The following is a 15,509-nucleotide window of genomic DNA, read 5'->3' as shown; positions in this document are numbered from 1 at the left end:
GATTTCAATTTAACTCCTTGGATAACTATCTTATTAAGCTGCTGACACATCCGTCCTACTTAAATCTACGGTTTTTGCAAATAGGATAAAAATGATTTTCATAGAATAGAAGCATCACAGTTTCATTTCTTTTTTTTTATTTTTATCATCAATATTATCTATTTGCCAAGCTGTCCAAGCTTCCTTAGGATGACAGAAGCTGACAATTTGCAGTACCCTTAAAAGAAACGGCCAATTCAGCTCCACTCTGCCTCGCGCGGTGGCCCTGCCAAGGTGGCCCCTGCATCCTGCCGCAGGCGACCCATTTGTGCTGAGGCACAGGGCCCTGCTTGTTTGCCTTCAGCCCCTCTCTCCATTTCACACCATCCACAGAGCCCTATTTCAGCCTTCCACCTCTCGGGGTGCCTTTCTGCCTGCTCCAGCTTGGCAGAGTTGAATTTTCAATTTCAACGTTCACACGTGTGCGTGTTACTAACTACGACGCGGACAACTCGTGTTTCTCAGTATCAGGGGCACCTCCAACAGCGGCACTTTGGTTTGGGGGGACCTGGGTGGACTCGGAAGTGGGGGGGACCATATCCAACTGGTGTGTGGGCGTGGCAGGGTTATTGGTTAGCATTTTTAAGAACTGCATCACGGCACTTAAGAAGTTGTTCAAGTTCCTTAGCGACTATCCAATGAATTGCTTCTGTTTTTGCCAGATATTGCCAAGACTGGCTTGCAAAAGAAGAACTTTCCAAATGCTTTCTAAATATCTCAGAGGGGTAAGTAAACACACCTGGAAGTGATGAGGACACATTTGGGCACCGCAGGCATCTCCCATTATGCTGGTGCCACACAGTTGAGGGTCCCTGAGGCACATAAGACTGCTGTGTCAGCATTTTGACATAAACATCAACTTCCTATTCGGACACTTAATGTACAAGCCACGTGGAAGGCGGACACCTGGCTTAGTGTCCTCGTCTTGGCACCACCAGGCTGTGCACCTGTCCCAGGCCAGACCCCGTGAGCAAGCTCCATCGCTCCATTTATAAGACTGGGTCTGCAGCTGTCTATCTCATATCTATGGACCATGCCAGCCTCATGAATCTAAAGCAGGGTTTCTCTGCTGCAGCACTGGTAACATTTGGGACCGAATCATTGTTTGCTGTGAGACTGTCCTGTGCACTGCAGGATGCTGAGCAGCATCCCTGGTCTCTATCCACTAGATGCCAACAGCACCCCAGCCCCGCCACCCCCCCAACCCCCATTGTGACAACCCAAGATGCCTCCAGACATTGCCAGATGTCCTGGGGAGTGGGAAGGGTAGCAAATGCAAAATTACCCTCTTAGAGAACCACTGTCCTACAGGGGTTAGGTACCACACTGGGCTCCAGGTATCCCCCAAATTAAAGGCCTGGGTTAGTCTGGCTCTTCTACAAACCTGCCTTGTCTCAGACCACCATCACGGGCCTCACTATACTCATCACATAAGGCTCTTAATCTGTCTGCTTTGTCCATAAAGCATAGCCACTGGCCCACGTGGCCATTTAATCTTAAACAAATTGAAATGAAATAAAATCTAAAATTCCGTTCCTCAGGCACACTAGCCACATTTCAAGTGCTCAAGAGCCTCATGTGGCGAGTGGCTACTCGATGGACAGTGCGGATACGGAACAGCTCCACCTTCACAGAAAGTTGTACTGGGGGCGCTGTTCTAGCTCATTCAAGAATGTCTTACTGTTCTAACACTCATGCATGCTTCCTGAAAAGAAGAACCGGGGGGCAAATTCAAATTAACGCCAGGCACATTTGAGAATACAGGCTTAGAAAAATAACGATAACCCTTTTTGTAAAATGTGGTGCTGGCGCCGGCCCTGTGGCACAAGTGGTTCAGTGCGTGCGCTCCGCTGCAGCGGCCCGGGGTTCGCCGGTTCGGATCCCCAGGTGCGCACTGACGCACCACTTGTCAAGCCATGCTGTGGCGGCGTCCCATATAAAGTAGAGGAAGATGGGCATGGATGTTAGCCCAGGGCCAGTCTTCCTCTGCAAAAAAAAAAAACAAAAAAAAAAAGGAGGAGGATTGGCAGATGTTAGCTCAGGGCCGATCTTCCTCACAAAAAAATAAAATAAAACGTGGTGCTTTCCAAACATTTAAAGAACTGGAATTTCTACAAACTGACCACTTGAACCTGGATAACAAGCTGGCAATTTTAATAACTGTATTTCTGAAAAACAGGAAGTCAAGAGAGAAGGCATTTACTCCAAATTTACATGCAATAAATGAAAAAAGTATAAACCTGGAAGATAGTTATACTGGTCTAAAATTACGGATTTGGGGAAAAGGAAAACAGTTGACACCTACTTCAATTATTCACCCAAGCAAGATCTGTGGACCCCACTAAACGACTTGCTTCATCTCATCACGTAATCCAATCTTTTCTGATGGGTCTGGTCCTAGCTTTGCAGTCCCGCAGTTGTCCGGGTCCATCTATAAACCTGTTCCTAGATACTGCACCACCTTTAACAGTCCTGATATCTGCCCCAATATGGAGACTCACAGACCCAACCTGAGTCCTGGATAGAGGGCATTCATGTGCACTGGTCCATCCCAACGCAGTGAAGGACACATTACCTTCTAAACATGAAATAGCCCTGTTACGCTATACTTTGGCGGGGGGTGGGGGTGGGGATAGATTAAACCACATTTAAAAGTATACTTATCTCAAAAATCCTTAACTCAAAAAAATGTACATTTTCGCCTTAAAAATATTCCTATCTTATTTTGAGAGCCAACAGTTCATTGGGTTATCTTGACCTTCCTTTGTATATATCCACACAAAAACTTCTACTGGAATGTCCACAGGAGCGTTATTCACGACAGTCAAACAGTGGAAACCACCCAAGTGCCCATGAACTGATGAAAAAATAGACAAAACGGGGTCTATCCACACAAGGAGTCGTAGCATGTGGCTACAAAAAGGAATGAAGCACTGCTGCACGCTACAACACGGACGAACCTTGAAAACACTACGCAAAGCGAAAGAAACCAGACACGAAAGGTGCACATTGTATGATTTCATGTATATGAACGTCCAGAATAGGCCAGTCCACAGGGACAGAAAGCAGATTAGTGGTTGCCAGGGGCTGGGGGAGGCAGGAAGAAACGGACAGTGACTGCTAACGGGTGTATTGAGAATACTCTACAGTTAGATTGTGGTGATGGCTGTACATACATTAAACACCAACAAATCATGCGCTTTTAAATGGGGGAATCAGATGGTATGTGAATTATATTCTCCATAAAGCTGTTTAAAAAAAATGGCTTTGCACCTAGCACGGGGTGCAAATTACAAATGCACTAGCGATGCTCACTTACTTCTCTCTGACAGTGGGTACCATCAAGCACGGGATATTTCCACTCTGGGGAAGTGAAGTGGGGGGGGGGCAGGGGCGGGGGGGCGGTACCCAATTGCTTCTGCAGTGCAACAGAGGGGTAACATTTTCAAAATTGTTTCTGCACTTCCTACACAGAACACTTCTTTCTTGCTGGTGAATATTGGACATCTGGGGGCAATGAGGAGCTACATGTTCACCCGAGGCCCTTTCCGATATAAAATCTGTACCAGCAAAGGTTTCGGGAGGCAAATCACCAAAGAGACCTTCTTGTGACTATGCATCAAGCACACTTCAGGGTAAACACTGCCCATCAGCTGAAGTCAAAAGAGTTATTCCAAAACGCATTGATTTAGCCATTTTCCAAATCCCTGCCTGGCCCAGTAGACCCCACCACCTTCTGCACGTGCTGCCATCCTCTCAATGAAGTCATACTGAATGTGACAGGCTGTGTTTATCAGACCCGGAAGGAGCCTTTCCTGCACCCCGACCTGGCTGACACAGGGCCTGGGGTGCAGATTCTCCTCATCCTCCAGAGACTGAACAGCCCGAAGAACTTGCTTGTGCCACTGGGACCCCCAAAGCCCCCTGGGGATGTGGGGTAGCTCTGCCCACATGCTTCTCTCATAGGGAGCCGGTACTGCAGTATCGCAGCATCAGGACCAAACCAGAAAAGACACATGGCAAAAAATATATCCCTGACAGGGTGATGTATTTTGTGGCAAATCAGGTCACGCCAGCCCTTGCTAGCCACAGTCCAGAATTTCTTTATTCATAGTTCACAACTCACCACAGCTGCAGAGTTTAGAGAGGCTGAGAGCCATAAATCCATCTGCTCCCTGCTTATCTAAATTTCATACAAGATTAATATTCTACCTACATCTGCTGACAAAGACAAATAGCTACAGAGTGCAAAATGACAATATTCTGTGTAAGCAAACACTGTGAAAAGAACCCAGTTGCAAACGTGATATTTTCAGCTAAAACTTGGTGTTTTAGAGGAATATATATTTTGTAAACCAAACACTGTGTGGTCACACAGAAAAATGTCTTTAAAGTGGATGTAAAAAATATTCAAGGCCAGTCAACACCCTGCCCTTCATGGCTGTCAAATGCAGAGCCTCTAATAGGGAGGTTTTTAAACAAAAGCACCCAATAATGTAATTAATTTTAAAAAGAAACTATAAAATTTGAATCATACTTAAAATTAATCAGCAATATAAAATAAAGATTAAATGCAGCCTAGTGTATAAACCAGAAAATCCTCCTGCTGTGAGGGCTTGCCTTACAAAGGAAGCTTGCCTTTAAGTTTACAAACAAAAAGTAGGTGACGGTGCCTTAGTTAGTTTGAAATAACGGAAGGTAGATGTGCATTCTGAAGTACTGAAAAATGCCACAAGCTAACCTACAATAAAGGAGCCAAGAACATACAATGGAGAAAGAAAAGTCTCTTCAATAAATGGTGCTGGGAAAACTGGACAGCCACATGCAAAAGAATGAAAGTAGACCATTATCTTACACCACACACAAAAATTAACTCAAAATGGATCAAAGACTTGAATGTTAAGACCTGAAACTATAAAACTCCTAGAAAAAAACATAGGCAGTATGCTCTTTGACATCTGTCTTAGCAGTATCTTTTTGAATGTCTCCTCAGGCAAGGGACACAAAAGAAAAAATAAACAAATAGGACTACATCAGACTGAAAAGCTTCTGCAAAGCAAAGGAAACCATGAACAAAACGAAAAGACAACCTACCAATTGGGAGAACATATTTGCAAATTAAATATCTGATAAGGGGTTAATATTTAAAATATATAAAGAACTTTTATAGAGAGAACATATAAAAAAAATTGATAAACAACTCAACAACAAAAAAACAAATCACCTGATTAAAAAATGGGCAGATGATACGAACAGCCATTTTTCCAAAGAATATATACAGATGGCCAACAGGCACATGAAAACATGTTCAACATCACTAATGATTAGGGAAATGTAAATCAAAACTACAATGAGATATCCCCTCATGCCCGTCAGAATGGCTATAACTAACGAGCCAAGAAATAAGTGTTGGAGAGGATGTGGAGAAAAGGGAACCCTTGTACACTGCTGGTGGCAATGTAAATTGGTGCAGCCACTATGGAAAACAGCGTGGAGATTCCTCAAAAAATTAAAAATACAACTACCATATGATCCAACTGTTCCACTTCTGGATATTTATCCAAAGAAGACAAAATCAGTAATTTGAAAAGATATCTGCAACCCGATGCTCACTGCAGCATTATTCACAATAGTCAAGACTTGAAAGCAACCTAAGGGCCCATGAACGGATGATTGGATAAAGAAGATGTGATATATATATACAATGGAATACTACTCAGCCATAAAAAAAGACGAAGTCATGCCATTTGTGACAACGTGGATGGACCTTGAGGGTATCATGCTAATAAGTCAGACTAAGAAAGACAATACCACATAATATCACTCATATGTGGAAGATAAACACATGGATACGGAGAAGCGATTGGTGGTTTCCAGGGGAAGGAGGTGGGGGAGGACGAAAGGGGTAAAGGGGCACATGTGTACAGTGACGGATGGAAACTAGACTTTTGGTGGGGAACACAGTGCAGTCTACACGGAAGTTGAAGTATAATGATGTACATCGAAAATTTATATAATGTTATAAACCAATGTGACCCCAATAATAAATACATAAGAATAGGAAAAACAACAACAAAATGCCACTAAGGCATTTTGTTAAGTACAGTAAATTGCTACAGAAAATACAGATTTTGTAATGGGATTTTTACTATTTCAATTAGCTTACTTCAAGCTCTATGCCTGCCCCCTACATTTTCCATTCCCAACCCCAAATCAAATCAAATCTTTGTGTGACAGCCCCAGCAAACAATATCCTGCTCCATTCCCAGCACCCGGCACTCAGAAGGCATCCATTATCTGCTGAACACATGAACAGAGAAATCAATATCCATTCTATTGTCCTACTTTGCACCAAAATGTCAAAAAAATCCATTTTGACTGCTCTATGTAAATAAAGTTATAAACTCATCAGAGTTGAAAAGCTATCCCTGTAAGTAAGCAGCAGTTGCTTTAGGATTCAGGATTTCGGTAATGTGCCAAGACCGTCAGATCCCAAGTGAGAGCACTGATTTTTTGTAGACGATGCTTAAGTTACAGACACCACATTTCAGAATAATCAAGAATCTTTTCACATAAAGATAAGACTTCATCGCACTGATTGCAAAGTGTCTCCAAAGTTTCTATGCACAGAGACAACGTTGATACTTTTGCAGAGAAGTAAAGTCTCGGGAGGTGGAAAGAGGAAAGCAAATTCAGGGACAAGGAGGGGACTGTTACACACGCCGGTTATAGAGAGCTGTGGCCATAAGAGAAGGAGGGCAAGGTGGCAGGAAGAGAGCTCGCTGCAAGTGAGCGTGGCGGCAGTGGACTGGTACAGGTGCCATTCTGGACACTTCTGCTATCGCTTTCAGTATTTCTTCTACTGCCCTCTCCCTTGGAAGCCAAAGGGAACAAAGAAGCAGATGGGATGAACGCATGAGCTCATCTCAGAAGAGCAGCTCCTAAAACAGTAGGATTGTGTTAACAGCACTTGAGGAAGAGTATGAGGAAAGTTGTGGAGTTTTCTGCGTGGCTACAACATGATTTCACGACATGCCAACTGGAACCATTTTCTACGTCTAAACAGTAGTCACAAGCCAGACATAATGGATCCAACTTTAAAATGTTTCTCTGTAAACCACTTAACTATCCATCAATGGATGAATGGATAAACAAAATGTGGTCTATACACACAGTGGAATATTATTCAGCCTTAAAAAGGAAGAAGAATCTGACACATGCTACAACACGGACGAACCATGAAGACATTATACTGAGTGAAATAACCCAGACACAAAAAGACAAATACTGTATGATTTTTGTATTAGGTACCTAGAGTAGTCAATTTCATAGAGATAGAAAGTGAAATGGTGGGTGCCAGGAGCTGGGGGAGAGGGGAATGGGGAGCTGTTGTTTAGTGGGGATAGAATTCTAGTTTGGGAAGAATAAAAAAGTTCTACACATGGATGGTGGTGATGGTTGCAGAACAATGTGAACATACTTAATGACACTGAACTGTACACTTAAAACTGGTTAACACAGTAAATTGAATGTTATGTACATTTTATCACAATAAAAAAGAATCTTTTGTAACTCTGACTTAAAACAGGTATTTTAAGTAAGGCACGATCTTTCAGTTACCATCTTTTCATGTGGGACTATTTTCATGTTGGGGGTTCCTTTAAAAATTTGCTAGTTGTGCATATGGGTGTCTTGTAAAGGTGGGAAATTTGGAGAATCCCATAATTATTCTAAGTAGTAAAATTCAGAATTACTACTGACCATAAAAAAAGCAAATTATACAAATTATTTTCCTTTTTAATAGACTATAAATTAAATGAAGTTAAACTGAATTGATGCTTATGAATTACATATATGGTTATGTTGTCAAAAATATATTTCTCAATGCAAAGAAAAACATAATTTAGGAACAGAAATCTATGTGTATAGCCTTACTCTTTTCCAAACTTGAGTATTAGAGTCACTGTAGGAGGACCAAAAGTGTATAATTCCTTACCGTGGTGCTTCATAGCCAATACCGGCAGACACTAAACTCCTATGAAAGAAGATGGAGGGCAATAGTCTATATGCTCAAAGTTTTTGGCCATATTTCAAACCAGCCAACCTCAATACTACTGACATTTGGGGCCAGATAATTCTTTGGTGTGGGAGGGAGCGGGGGAGGCTGTCCCGTGCATTGTATGATGTTTAGCAGCATCCCTGGCCTCCACCCTCTAGATGCCGAGATCTCTCTCTCTCTCACACACACACACACACACACACACACTCTCTCTCTCTCCAGTTGTGACAATCCAATATGTCTCTAGACTTTGCCAAGTGTCCCCTCGGGGAAAAAACAGCCCCCATTGAGAACCACTATCCCAAACCGAGAAAGAGATATTTGGGAACTGCCCGTGTTTATAAAGAAAACCAAAAGGAAACGTTAAGAAAAACAACACACTTTGATTTGGTATAAGAGCCAGAAGTGGTGAAAAATGTCAGAAACGAAGGAATTCTTTCATCATTTTACAACCAGAATCAATAGCCAATTTCAAGAGTTTATTCTTGAATTTAATTAGTCAAGCACATAATTAACGTCCATTTGAGTCAAATTCTATCATGAAGAAATTCACTAGACCTTCCATCCGTTAGAGGGGCAGAGAAGCCCGTCGCTACCGCCATCCCTCTCCCAGCCGGCTATGTTGGTGAGGAAAGGCACGCCCAGCTTCTCGAGAGAAAGCAGCTTTCCTGACAACCTGGAGGGAGTGTTTGTGTGGCTCCACGTGCGTGTTCTGAGTATTCGATAAAGCAGCTGAAGACAAGTGTTGTTTGAAAGAAAAGAACATTGAATAAACCTGAACCGCAGACTGGAAGGGAGGAAAAAAGGGCTGAATTACGTTATCAAACAACCCTTCATCAAGGACCTTTCATCAGCTGGAGACCACAAGAAGCAATTGTTCTACCGGATTATCCACGTGGCCTTCACGTCTCTAAATCAACAAGCTCCGGTTCCAAGGGCGCCCGTGAAGCTTTAGCGCTTTTGATGGGACACCGATTAGCGACAGCTCACTCTACCCCACTGCACCCAGGCCTGCACTCTGGGCGCCACCCTTACCAACTTAGTATGAAAACCTCCTGCAACCAGTTTGGTCGTTAACATGGCGGACTGTCCAGTTGACAGTCAACTGTGTCGTCCTTATTACAACGTCCAGTTCTAATCTACTCTACTGGGCAACCCTTCAGGCTCCAGGGCACCACTTCCCTCAGAGGCATGGCGCCTTTGGACTACAACTACTAAATGATCCATCATTTGTGCTTTTCTGGGATTTTACGAATAAAAAGGAACTGGTGAGAACTGGCCACCTATCCCAGTTACTTAGACCCCAAAAAGAAGAGTAATCAGAGACAAATGAGAAAGCAGAAGGCAAGTGCTTAGAACAAGCAACACATACACACGCACACACACAACGCACTAGACAAAGAGAACCGAGCCCCAAAGACAACACTGTGTATTTCGGGGTTCTCAATCACTTCCAGGCTGTGAACAAAAAGGGGAGGTGGGAGAAGAACGAGGAGACAGACCAGAAACACGCACTGACTCAACAATGCGCTCAGACGATTTCTCACGTCGTACTAAAACATTATGAAGTGGAGATTAACTCCCCGTTGTACAGAAGAGGAGACTGAGCTCAGAGGAGCTAACTTAACTTCCTAGAAGTCCTAGAAGGTGCAGGAGATGGAAGCAGAAGGCGAAGCAAGAGCTATCGGACCCGAAGTCGGCCCTCGTTCCTCTCCGTCCTCTGTCCTCGTGTTGACGGCAACACCGACGTGGGAACAAAGGGCACTCCACCTTGCACTGCTTATGAGCTAAACCCCCGATGGAAACAACCGGGCCCCTTGAAGGCAGTTCCCGGAGACAGCGTGGATGGACAGCTGGCCTCTGCTGAGGGCAGCCAGGTGGTTCCCTGCAGCAATAAAATGGGTGAGTACCCAAGAGACCCTTGATTTTGACTTCAACCACGCTGAAAGCTGACAGCATCTCAAGGGCCTTCTGAGTTCCCCGTTGTGAAGGGGCCTGGAAGCTGCCTCCTTCACTTGACTCTCCTTCTCTCCATCAGACGCAGGCGTCTTTAAAAGAGGAAGCAGCTCAAGAGGACGACCGGCTTTGCTCCCTACGTGGCGGGTCTGTTTTTATTTGTCCCCGCCAGTGAAGTCCACGAAAGGAATTCATCCCCAGCAGCCCGGCTCAGGGCCTAGGCTATGCTGTTCACGCTCCTGTTTGCCCAGGGCGAGCTCGCTCTCCATATCTGCTCGGCCAGAACTCTCTCTCCTGAACAGGGTGCCAAAGGCAAAGAAGTCCAGCACGATCGCTGCACCTTCTGAACACCACGGCTTCAGCGGGCTTCGGCCAACAAAGGGATGGAGTGAACACACGCGGGAGTCAGCCACCACTGCGGGTTCCCACTGCGGGCTCCCCCGCGACCCCGGGAGGCTCACAGCCTCGCTGTGCCTGAGATTCCTTGTCTGGACAATGGAGGCCACCAAGGCACTGACCTCACCGGGCTGCATGGGGAATAAGTGGGGACTTAACACAGCGTCTGGTTCGCACCAAAACCTGTGCACGGATGTTCACAGCAGCTCTACTTGTAATAACAGCCCAAAACTGGAAAGATCCCAAACGCCCTTCAACCGAGTCAATGGATAAACTCTGGTACATCCACAGTGGGGACACTACTCAGTATTAAAAAGGCACAAGCTGTTGACACACACAACTTGGATGGATCTCAAGGGCTTTTTACACTAAGCGAATAAAGGCAGTCTCAAAAGGCCACATGCTGTGTGATTCCATTTACGTAACATTCTTGAAAGAACAAAATTTTAGAGATGGAGGACCCAGTGGTCACTAGGAGGTGGAGAGGGTGACCATAAAAGAGCAGCATGAGGAGCTTTCCTTGTGGTGACAGAACAGTTCTGCAAAAGATGATGGTGGTGGTTGCACGAATCTATACATGTGATAACATTTCATACAACTGCACACGTGCACGCACAGACATACACACTCATATATACACACAAAAGTGCATGTAAAAACTGTGAAATCCTGATAAGGTCTGCCAATGTCCATTTTCTTGATGACGCAGTATCTCCTTGTAATATGTTACTACTGGGGGAAGGTGGGGGAGGGGACTCTGGAACTCACTGTACTATTTTTGCAACTTCTTGTTTCTTGTAGTCTAACATTATTTCAAAATAGAGGCTTCAAAAATAACAGTGATTGATGAATGGATAAACAGAATGTGGTCTATTCACACAATGGAATAGTATTTGGCAAAAGAAAGGAATGAAGTGCTGACATGCTACAACCTGATGAACCCTAAAAACATGATGCTGAGTAAAACAAAGCCAGTCACGAAGAACACGTATTGTATAATTCCATTCATATGAAACTTCCAGAATGGGCAAATCCGTAGAAACTGAAAGCAGATTGGTGGTTGTCAGGGGCTGGGGGAGGCAGGAATGGGGTGTGACTATTAATGGGTATGAGATTCTTCAGGGAGTGATGAGATGTTTTAAAATCCATTGTGGTGATGGTTGCACAACATTGTGAATACACTAAACACCACTGAATTGTACACTTCAAATGGGTTAACTGTCAGCTATGTGAATCACATCTCAGTAAAGTTGTTACCAAAAAATGGCAGTGTCTGGGACACAGTAAGCATTACACAAGCATTTGGTCATCATTTATTATTCTTTCCTCACCCCTGGGGGTTGATTATGAGTCAGCTTTGGTGCGCTTTCAAACTACACGTTGCCCCTCCATTAACGATGGGGATTTATCCCTCAGGTGTGTCCAGGTAGACAGAGATGGCAGCTCTAATGCTAAGAGAATCAGAATCAAAGTCTCCATTGGGCATTGTGTAGGCAGGTCAAGTTCAAAGTCCTTGCCTTTTCCTTATGCCTTTTCTGCTTCCCCATCACCACCCTCCCTCCGTTCCACCAAACTGGTTTATCAACTTTTCCCTTAAAAAAACAAAAAAAAAACCTTCTTATTCCTGGCTCCTCACCTTTGGCCATAGAGTCCTCCATCTAGAATACATTTCTTCAACATGTATCAAAATCCCACCTACCACCAAACCCAACTCAAGTCTCCCTTCCAAGAGGAAGGTCCAGCCTTCCTCGGCTGCTCCACACATGCTGGTAGACCCCTCCTGGGAATTCCACAGCAGGAAAGGTCTGCACCATCCAAAGGACACCCATCCACACCATGGCTTTGTGCCCGCCCCCACTTCTGGTACGTCTGTAATGCCTTACCCTCAAAACCAAGACATACCTCACACATCTCTGTATACTGCACAGTGCTCCAGAAGTAACAGATTCAAAGAATGGTCATGCCAGAAATGGAAGATTTTGCATACAAAGCGGTCTGAAAAGGATGCACTTAATTCAGGTGAGAATCAGGCCTCATTGTAACTGGGTGAAATAGAACAGCCAATATGGCGGCTCCAGACCCCAGAAGGTCCCATTCCAGGTGAGTCTGGACTCTCCCTACCCTGAGAACAGTCTATGTAGGGCTCAGAAGGAAGGAAAATGCCTCCCCGGGGGCCTACATCACAGGCCATGCTGCCTCAGGATGGTGCCAAACTCGGTTTTTATGGAAAATTCTGGCTGGGCGACAAGTCATTACACAGCTGCCTGTCATTTCCCAAACATTCTGAGGAAAGGGAGCCAGTAACAGACCAAAAAGCAGAAACCTTTGTTTGTTTGTTTGTTAGAAATCAGCCTTCTGAGGAAAAATAAGTACCTCAAATGTATATGGGAGATAAGAGCAGACACAATGCTTCTCCAGAAAGCATACAGTTGAACAAGCATCTCCATTTCTCTTTCCTAAAATTTCTGACCTTCAGAAGCTAAATAAAAAAGAAGTTTATTATGAGGTGCTGATGCAAATATACAGCTTTTGCTAGCAAAACCACCTATTACAAGAGATCCTGAGAAATCACTGTTTCCAGTACACAGAGCCAGTACAGTAATATTTAATTTGTAAGCACAGAAAACATGGAGAGGTTGACAGGATATTCATCACGTAATAAATTACAATTCCACTTACTCAAAGCCAAACGTAGGCAAGTCCCTTCTTCCTTCCAGGGCTTATTTTTAGGCCTGTTTTCTATCTTCAGTTACCTGTTAACGAAAAATATCCAAAGTAAGGCAAAAAATGTCAGTGGAAAAATCCTGAAGGATATTCTGGACCACTCCATAAGCAGGCAGATATCGGAATGAGGGGTATCACGAAGCTGAAGCAATAGCCACGTCAGACAGCAGACAACCATCACTGGTGAATTTCAGGCCTACATCCCTGTTTAAAGCATATGCAATGAGACTGTTTACACAAATCCACTCAAAACTTTCATCATCTCAGAACTGATTATCATCACATCACCAGGGAATTGCAATAACTGAAAAATCCACTCTGCTCTCACAATAGACACATTTTTCTCTGCCATTCTAAAGCCCGCCAGGTGAAAACACCGGTATTTCTAGATTCAATCTAACTGAGCAAATTTTCACTGATAACAAGTACTCGTTCAGTCTTGGGGAAAACAGAAATTTTTGCTGCTCTGGCATTAGGGACGCTTAAGGTCTCTGATCTTGTGGACTAATCCATCCTGGCAGTGAGATGGTGGGACCTGGTGAGGGAAGAGCAGAGACAAAAACCTAGGAGGCAAATGCACACTAGATCATTTAAGACGAGAGAAATAACGGAAGTCAAAATAGAAAGCGACTAGGGGCAAGGAGTACTTTACACTGGGGGCTGGGGCAGAGCTCTCTAAGGAGGGAGTGCCTGAATGGGGGCAAGAGAGGCAGGCTGCTGGCACAGCACACGTGCAAATGTCCTGTGGTGAGAATGACCTCGGCGAGAGGGAGGAAAGCCAACGGGCTGGGCGGCAGAAGTGAGTGGCAGCAGGCCCTGGAAACGAGTTTGATCCTACGCATGCCCCACTCGATCCTACGCATGCCCCACTCGCTACACACTATTCCTCACCCAGCACCAGACTTAATGAGAAAAGAAAATCTGATCGTCCTTCTACTTAAAAACCCTTCAGGGGCTCCCATCGCACTTAGAACAAAACCCAGAGAGGCTCCTGCTCAGTAGAGAAACTGGTGGCTCGCGGGTTTCTAGCAGGGAAGACGAGAGATGCAATGGAGAGAAGGGACAGGGTTCTACACACTCTGGTGGTGAGCTCCAGAGGACTCGCGGTGGAGTGGGATGTGTGATGGGGACGGGGAAAAGAAGAGAACTACGGACGGCATCTAGGATCAGGCTTGAGCAACAACTTGGAAGGGGGTGCCATTGGCTGGGATGCAGGAAGGCTGAGGAGAGGAGAAATCAAGACTTTTTATGTGTTTGCTCTGAAATGCCCATTCCACCTCCAAGTGGACTGTTAACTAGGTAGTTAAATACACAAGCCTGAGCAAGCGGGAAGGGTCACGGTTAGAGAGCTAAGTCTGGGAGTCATCCTATAAGTGTGATCTTTAAAGCGTGGGCCTGCATGGGAGCGTCTAAAGCAGGGTTCCTCATCCTCAGCACCGCTGACATTTTAGATCAGATAATTTTCTGCTGTGGGGCTGCTGTGCGCACTGCAGGATGCTAAGCAGCATCCCTGGGCTCTACCCACTAGATGCCAGCAGAAATCCATCCCCCACCCCATTGTGACAACCAAAACTGACCCCAGACATTGCCAAGTGTCCCCTGGAGGGTACAATCGCCCTATTCAGAACCACTGGTCTGAAGACCGTAAGCTGAGAATCAAACCCTAGAGAAGGAGGAGCTGGCCGGTGAGGCAGAGGAGTGTGGGGCAAGGCAGGAGGAAATTCAGAATGGGGTGGTGGCCCCGGCTTCTAGTGACAGGTGCCTCTCAAAAAATCAAGGAGCAATTAGCAAATAACTGTTGCTGACAAACAGATGACAAGGAAGACAGCCGATGACAAGGAATCACGTTGTCTTCTCTGCCCATGCTCGTTGTGTGGAAGAAAATCTAGAGAGGCTTCATGGAGGAGACAGCAAACCTGTTGGCCCATGAAGTCAGGCAAGGAGGAAGAAAAAGTGGCTGTCGCTTGAGTGGTGCTGGAGGCAACCAACAGGGACCAGCAGAGGGCTCCGAGGTTTCTAAAAATGCCAGGTGATGCTCTCCTGGCACTCAGGAAAGAGGATGCTGACAAGGAGAATACCGGAAGGCTGGTCGGTGGGCAGAATGGGGCTGCTCTGTCCAGCAACGGAAGAAGGGGCCACCTGGGCAAGATGGCCCTGCAGACGGCACACTCCCAGCAGGGGCGACTCCAAAACTGGATGACCCGCAGAGATCCAGCCAAGCAGGAACCAGGGGCCCCCTTGGTGGGCCAGCAGGTAATGCTCTATCTGCTGAACCATGTCGGGGTGGGGGACCCATCTCAGGGGAGGGGACGGGGCAGGCAGGATGCAGGGAATG

The 15,509-nt window shown here is 45.3% G+C and overlaps 1 protein-coding gene across 8 annotated transcripts in view; it reads right to left on the bottom strand.

Annotated features, from left to right (window-relative positions):
* Positions 1–15,509, bottom strand: part of TBL1X (transducin beta like 1 X-linked) — a 223,168-nt gene that overhangs the window by 125,452 nt on the left and 82,207 nt on the right. For 7 of the 8 annotated variants that reach the window (XM_058535402.1, XM_058535403.1, XM_058535401.1 and 4 more), the window contains exon 2: positions 13,130–13,203. The exons of the other annotated variant lie outside the window; for it this stretch is intronic. The gene's annotated coding sequence lies outside the window, so the exon portion shown is untranslated. The remainder of the gene's footprint in view (positions 1–13,129; positions 13,204–15,509) is intronic. 8 annotated transcript variants of the gene reach the window in all.

Source organism: Diceros bicornis, chromosome X, assembly GCF_020826845.1.
Source record: "Diceros bicornis minor isolate mBicDic1 chromosome X, mDicBic1.mat.cur, whole genome shotgun sequence".
NCBI lineage: Eukaryota > Metazoa > Chordata > Mammalia > Perissodactyla > Rhinocerotidae > Diceros > Diceros bicornis.
The sequence above is the reverse complement of the archived record's forward strand: the minus strand, read 5'-3'. Positions and strand labels throughout refer to the sequence as shown.